Here is a 7,500-nt window from a genome sequence, read left to right as displayed (position 1 = left end):
TTAGAGGTCTCGCGCGGTCCCTCCCGGTTACCCCGGGAAGAACCGGCGGCTGTGGGGCTGCCTACTCCCATCACACTGGGACCCCTCGTCCTTCCTTGCCCACGGGTGGGCGGGTGGGCGGGGGCTCCCAGGCAGAGCGCCTGGCAGTGTTTTTTACTCCCAACGGTGCAGTCTGACTCCCAGAGGGGAAGCCTTGAACGGGGCACCGGGGCCGTCTCGCCGCGCGGGCGGCGGACGGACGGTGTTGCCTTCCTCCCGCCTCTCCTGCACCCGCAGGTGGGTGAACGTTTTCGAAAAGTTGCCTGTGACTCTTGGCGGTGGATCACTCGGCTCGCGCGTCGATGAAGAACGCAGCTAGCTGCGAGAATTAGTGTGAATTGCAGGACACATTGATCATCGACACTTCGAACGCACCTTGCGGCCCCGGGTTCCTCCCGGGGCTACGCCTGTCTGAGGGTCGCTCGATCATCAATCGCCCCGGGGCTTCCCCGGGACGCGGCTGGGGCCGTCTCAGGGTTAGCTCCGCTACCCCTTTGTCCCCCCGCAAGTTCAGACCCCCCGATCGCCCGTGGCAGGGTCCCTCTCCGGGTCCTGCTGCGGAGGTACGCCGCTGGCGCGCCTGGCCCCGTGAAGGGGCCCGGCGACCGGTCCGCCCCGGGCCCGTCCCGGGGCGCCTGGCTGCGTGCCGCGCGAGGCTGTCTGTGGTGTCCCACCGGCTGCCCGCGTGCACGCGCCTCGGGCGCCCACCTCCGTGGCTGGCTTCCCAGAGAGGGCGAAGCCCTTCTGGATGCGATCTGGGGAAAGAGGGTGTGCGCCGGGTGCCGGGTGCGCCGGGCCCCTGCTCCGGCAGGGGCCCGGCTTCCCCCCGGCAGCCCCCTTTGATGCTCCAGCGCCATTCTTCTGACTACGACCTCAGATCAGACGTGGCGACCCGCTTTAAAGCACGAAGTGGAGAAGGGTTCCATGTGAACAGCAGTTGAACATGGGTCAGTCGGTCCTAAGAGATGGGCGAGCGCCGTTCGGAAAGGACGGGCAAAGGCCTCCGTTGTCCTCGGCCGATCAAAAGGGAGTCGGGTTCAGATCCCCGAACCCGGAGTGGCGGAGACGGGCGCCCTCGCGGCGTCCAGTGCGGTAACGCAAACGATCCCGGAGAAGCTGGCGGGAGCCCCAGGGAGAGTTCTCTTTTCTTTGTGAAGGGCAGGGCGCCCTGGAATGGGTTCGCCCCGAGAAAGGGGCCCGAGCCTTGGAAAGCGTCGCGGTTCCGGCGGCGTCCGGTGAGCTCTCGCTGGTCCTTGAAAATCCGGGGGAGATGGTGTAAATCTCGCACCAGGCCGTACCCATATCTGCAGCAGGTCTCCAAGGTGAACAGCCTCTGGCATGTTGAAACAATGTAGGTAAGGGAAGTCGGCAAGTCAGATCCGTAACTTCGAGATAAGGATTGGCTCTAAGGGCTGGGTCGGTCGGGCTGGGGCGCGAAGCGGGGCTGGGCGCGCGCCGCTGCTGGACGAGGCGCCTCCCTCCGGGGCGGCGGCGACTCTGGACGCGAGCCGGGCCCTTCCTGTGGATCGCCCCAGCTGCGGTGGTCGCCTCTCCCCGTGCCCCCTCCCCGGGGGCGCGGGACGGCGTTTTGCCTCGGCCGGCGCCTGGCAGCTGACTTAGAACTGGTGCGGACCAGGGGAATCCGACTGTTTAATTAAAACAAAGCATCGCGAAGGCCCGAGGTGGGTGTTGATGCGATGTGATTTCTGCCCAGTGCTCTGAATGTCAAAGTGAAGAAATTCAATGAAGCGCGGGCAAACGGCGGAAGTAGCTATGACTCTCTTAACCTATTCTCGGTTGTAGTGGCCTTTACCTCCCAGTGGTCCCGCCGGTAACTGTCTCTGACTTGCTAGACTCTGCGTAGAGAAGCATATTGAGACAGGCCAAACAAGGTTCTATCATGGCAGGGAGCGTGATAGTGAGAAGTGGCGAAGCAAACGAACCCAATACCAGATGGGGTAATTCCTGGAGAATAAAAACCCCGTTAAGATGGCTTAAGGAGGTGCTGTCTTTCCCAGAAATCATTAACCTCCTCACCGAATTTGACAAACCAGCACTAGCTTCCAACAATGCAACAAATAACAACGATTCAGATATCGATATAGACTTTAGTACACCCACTATAGTAGAAGAAGACACAACAGTAGTCCTCAGCAAATCCATCGAATTTGTAGCCACCTCAGCCAAGAATGACATTGATACAGCAAAATTTGATGATCTTCCCGATGTGTACGAGGTCAGCAAAGATGTAACAACAAAGAAAAGTGATTACACCAAAAAAGTCACTTACTGGAAATATCCAAACGAAAAATATAAATGTGACTTGTGTGGAGACATAATGGGAACCTATACAGAACTGAGAAAAAATGTATCCAACAAGCACAAAGGATTTTATCTCACAACATACTGTTCAAAATGTGACAAAGAAGCAGAATACCACAATATTGCTTGCCATTATGCTAAATGTAAAGGAAGGCCTCAAAAAGGAGTGCTGCCATTCCTGTGCAGCTGGTGTGATCTCAGATTTGGAACACCAAGTGGTGTTTCTCAACATGTTCGGCATGCGCATCCAAGAGTGCAAAATGAGGCTAGAATAGCAAGTCTAGCAAGCAGAAGGCCGTCAAAATTATGGTCACAGGAAGAAATACTGCTATTAGCAGAATTGGAAAAAATATATGAAAATAAGAAGAATATTAATGCGCTGATGGTTCCACATTTTGACAACAAGAACAGTAAACAAATTGCAGAAAAGAGAAGGAATAGAAGAGATAAAAGCAAAAAATCCGCAATAGATGTACTGCAAGCATCAAATATTTCTGAAAATGACTCTTGCGATGAACCAGAAGTTACAGTGGAAGTAACAACAGAAAAGTGCAGAGACTTTATAAATCGAAAACGTGCGCAAACAATCAAGAACTTTGATGAACTGGAAGACAGAAATCGAGAAATATACTCAAAACGTAAAACAGCACGATGCTGCTATGGATCTGATGGGTGAAGTAGTGACTTATATCACAGAGAACACCACGGATATAAGTCCTCATCTAGCAAGAGTGACACCAAATGAACCAACAAGTGAAATCAATAATGAACCTATGAACTCTGCTCAAGACGAACACCAGAATGCCTCAGCAGGAAACAAAATAACAAAGAAAGACAAGAAAAACGTAAAGCTTAATCGGACGCACAAGAAAAATTATGCTAAAGCAAAGGGCAGCTATAAAGAATACCCGGCAATGTTTAAGAAGGATAAAAAGAAAATTACCAGGATTATCACTGATGGGGCAGAAGATCCCACATGCCAAATCAGTGCTGATGAAATATTTCAATACTACAAAGGCATAATTGAAAAAGAAAACAAAAAGAACCCAACATTCATACCGGTAGATCGAATACCAGAGGACTATGAAATTGAGAATCTGTGCAAAGAAATAACGCTGCTCGAAGTAACTCATGCTTTTGAAAGCTCCAACCTAAAAAAAGCAGTGGGGCCTGACAAAATAGGTCTGAATGAACTAAATAAAGTGCACAGCAAGCAACCAAGTCTGCTGCCCAGAGTTCTAACATCTTGGTTGTTAATGAGAAGAGTACCAGAAAGTATAAAAAAGAACAGGTCAATTTTGATACCCAAGAATGTACCGATTAGTGAACTTACAAAAATCAGTAACTGGCGTCCAATTACCATCAGTACTGCATTCATGAAGTTATTCACAAAAATATTAACTAGAAGACTCTCATTTTTTGTTGAATTGAATACAAGACAAAAAGGCTTCATGAAGCTGAGAGGTTGTCTCGAGAATCTGACTCTCCTGCAAAATGTCATAAAAGGAGCACGAAAAAATAGAGACTCATTAGCGGTTGTGTTCATTGATATATCAAAAGCCTTCGACTTCAGCCATGGTCACATTATACAGAGTCTCGCAAGGCTAAGAGTTCCACCAAACATCAGAGAAATAATAAAAGACCTGTACACTGACTCGACAACATCTTTCAAGGGAAAGAATAACGAAGAAACTCCTGAACTAACAATGAAATCTGGGGTCAAACAGGGTGACTCTTTATCCCCACTACTATTTAACATCGCCATGGATCCTCTAATCTGTAATCTTCAGAAAAATGGCAAGGGCTTCACATTTGGATCAGTTGATCTTGATGAACAGGTCACTGCTCTTGCCTTTGCCGATGACATCGCAGTACTCAGCAATACATGGGAAGGAATGAGTACAAATTTGAAGATCATTGAAAAATTCAGTAAAGCTACGGGACTAAAACTGAATGTGAAGAAAACACATGGATTCTTTATCAGTCACCATAAAGACAAAATATTGGTTAACAAATGTAAACCATGGCAATTTGAGAAAGAAAATATAGAAAATATTCACCCAGGAGAAAGTGAGAGATACCTCGGATTGAACTTTGATCCACACACTGGTCATACAAGCAACAACAAAATTAATGAGGTTCTTGTTAAATGGGCTCAAAATCTTGATAATCTGCCACTTAAGCCCACGCAGAAAATTGAAATACTGTGCCAGTACTTGATACCTAAGCTATCATTCAAACTAGAAATGACGGGAACTGAAGCAAAAACGTTGAATGTTCTTGATCAAACAATAAAAAAGTATGTCAAACACTTTCTACACCTTCCTGCATACACATGTGATGGTCTCCTATATTCGAAAAAATCATTTGGGGGCCTCAGTATACCAAAACTATGTACACAAATTGGTCTCAATAAAGTCAATAGCTTGTTGTATCTCAGGGATGCTCCAGATCAGTACATAGCACGATCATTCATGTAAATATAAATGAAAAAATTGACAACATAATAAAAACTCACAAACTCAACATTATGGATAGTTGTTATCTGAGTTATGAATTGAATTTGCCAGCAACATATGACTGGAGAAAAGAAGAGTTTGAGAGATGGGCAAATCTACAATGCATCCTGCTCAACACCCGCTCGGTCCACAGGCACGCCATCGACCTCTGGAATCTTCTAGACACCATCACTCCGGACGTCGCCTTCCTAACAGAAACATGGATGAACGCCACATCAGCCCCAGACATCACCATTGCCATCCCGGAAGGCTACAAGATCATTCGCAAGGATCGTACCGGCCACACAGGAGGAGGCATCGCTATCGTCCATAAGAAATCCATCCGCCTCTCAACCAGCTCAGACGTCAATCTCGCCAACTCTGAACACCTTCACTTCCAGATCCACATCAACCCCAAGACCACACTCAGAGGCACCCTCCTTTACAGGCCACCAGGACCCCGCGCACAATTTAGTGAAGACATCACGGACTTCATCACTCCACACGCGTTCCCCTCCGAGGACTACATCCTTTTGGGAGACCTCAACTTTCACCTGGAAAAGAACAACGACCGCAACACCACCACCCTTTTGGACAACCTCGCAAACCTCAGACTTAAACAACTTGTCACTACCTCCACCCACATCGCAGGTCACACACTCGACCCTATCTTCACCTCCAGCAAACATGTTTCCTTCTGCCACACCACTGCTCTCCTTTGGACTGACCACAGCTGCGTTCACTTCACCTACAACGAGCCCACATCCAACAACCACCCCCAACCCACTCTGCAAAGAAACTGGAACAAAATCACCATCGACCAGATCTCCTCATCGCTTCTTCAAAAGCCCCCCGCTCACTCCTCAAACCCAGACCAAGCAGCCACCAACCTCACCCAATGGTTATCCAACAGCGCCGACATCCTAGCACCACTGAAAAAACGACAAATCAAACTAGGCAGCAAGACAGCCTCCTGGTTCAACGATGACCTTAAGAAATCCAAGAAACTCTGTCGCTCCCTTGAGAAGGCCTGGAAAAAAGACCCAACCACCAGCACCAAGGACGCCTTCAAAAACGTCACCCGCATACACCACCAACTAATCCGAAATGCCAAGAAAGCAGCCTTCAAAGACCGTCTAGATAACAACGCCCACAACAGCAAGGAATTATTCAACATTGTTAAGGAATTTACCAACCCCTCAGCCAACTCCAACGACATCACCCTCTCTCAAGCCCTCTGCGACTCCCTAGCCTCATTCTTCCACAACAAAATTGCAGACATCCACAACAGCTTCGACAACCAACCCGGGGACCAACCCACCCAATCCCCTGCAGGACCCCCACCCCCCCTGAACATCCTCAATGACTGGAAGCCAATCTCCACTGAGGACACCATCCGTCTGATGAACTCTATCCACTCAGGATCCCCCACAGACCCTTGCCCTCACCACATCTTTATCAAAGCAGACTCCATTATTGCACCGCTCTTCCGAGACGTCATCAACTGCTCCCTCAACTCCGCAACCTTCCCGGAAAGCTGGAAACATGCCGAACTCAGCGCCCTCCTGAAGAAACCCACAGCTGACCCCACCGAACTCAAAAACTACCGCCCTATCTCACTCCTTCCATTCCCGGCCAAAGTCATCGAGAAAGCTGTCAACAACCAGCTCGCCGCATTCCTCGAAACCAACAAATCCCTCGACTCCTCACAGTCCGGCTTCCGAGCCAAGCACAGCACCAAAACCGCCCTCATCGCAGCAACAGACGACATTCGAACTCTACTGGACAATGGAGACACAGTCGCCCTCATCCTTCTCGACCTCTCCGCAGCCTTCGACACAGTCTGCCATAGCACCCTTCTACAGCGCCTCAAAAACATCGGAATCCAAGGAAAAGCACTGGAATGGATCACCTCGTTCCTCTCCGGAAGAACCCAGAGAGTCCGCCTTCCACCATTCAAGTCAGAAGCCACTGAAGTCATCTGCGGCGTACCTCAAGGGTCCTCACTCAGCCCCACCCTCTTCAACGTTTACATGAGCCCCCTCGCGGCCATCGCACACCAACATAACCTCAACATCATCTCCTACGCCGACGACACTCAACTGATCCTATCACTCACCAGAGACCCTAACACGGCCAAAACCAACCTACACGAAGGAATGAAAGAAGTAGCCGAATGGATGAAGCACAGCCGTCTGAAACTGAACACAGACAAAACAGAAGTCCTCATCTTAGGTACCTCCCCCTCCGCCTGGGACGACTCTTGGTGGCCAGAGGCCCTTGGAAAAGCACCCATCCAGACGGACCACGCACGGAACCTGGGCGTCATCCTGGATTCCGCACTCTCGATGAACAGACAAGTCAACGCCGTTTCTTCATCTTGCTTCAACATTCTTCGCATGCTCAAAAAAACATTTCGCTGGATCCCTACCGAAACTAGAAAAACAGTCACCCATGCTCTGGTCACGAGCCGACTGGACTACGGAAACACCCTCTACGCCGGCACCACCGCAAAACTCCAGAAAAAACTACAACGCATCCAGAACGCCTCAGCCAGGCTCATATTAGACATCCCGCGTAAAGAACACATCTCTGATCACCTGAAAAACCTTCACTGGCTCCCCGTAAATAAGAGGATCAC

General features: G+C 49.8%; 1 non-coding gene across 1 annotated transcript; it reads left to right on the top strand.

Annotated features, from left to right (window-relative positions):
* Positions 1–306: 306 nt before the first annotated feature.
* Positions 307–460, top strand: LOC147702037 (5.8S ribosomal RNA). The gene has a single exon (XR_015299034.1). It is a non-coding gene; the product is annotated as a 5.8S ribosomal RNA (ribosomal RNA).
* The last annotated feature ends 7,040 nt before the right edge of the window (positions 461–7,500 follow it).

This window comes from Lissotriton vulgaris, chromosome 7 (genome assembly GCF_964263255.1).
Source record: "Lissotriton vulgaris chromosome 7, aLisVul1.2, whole genome shotgun sequence".
Classification (NCBI taxonomy): domain Eukaryota; kingdom Metazoa; phylum Chordata; class Amphibia; order Caudata; family Salamandridae; genus Lissotriton; species Lissotriton vulgaris.
This window is presented reverse-complemented; position numbering and strand designations above follow the sequence as displayed.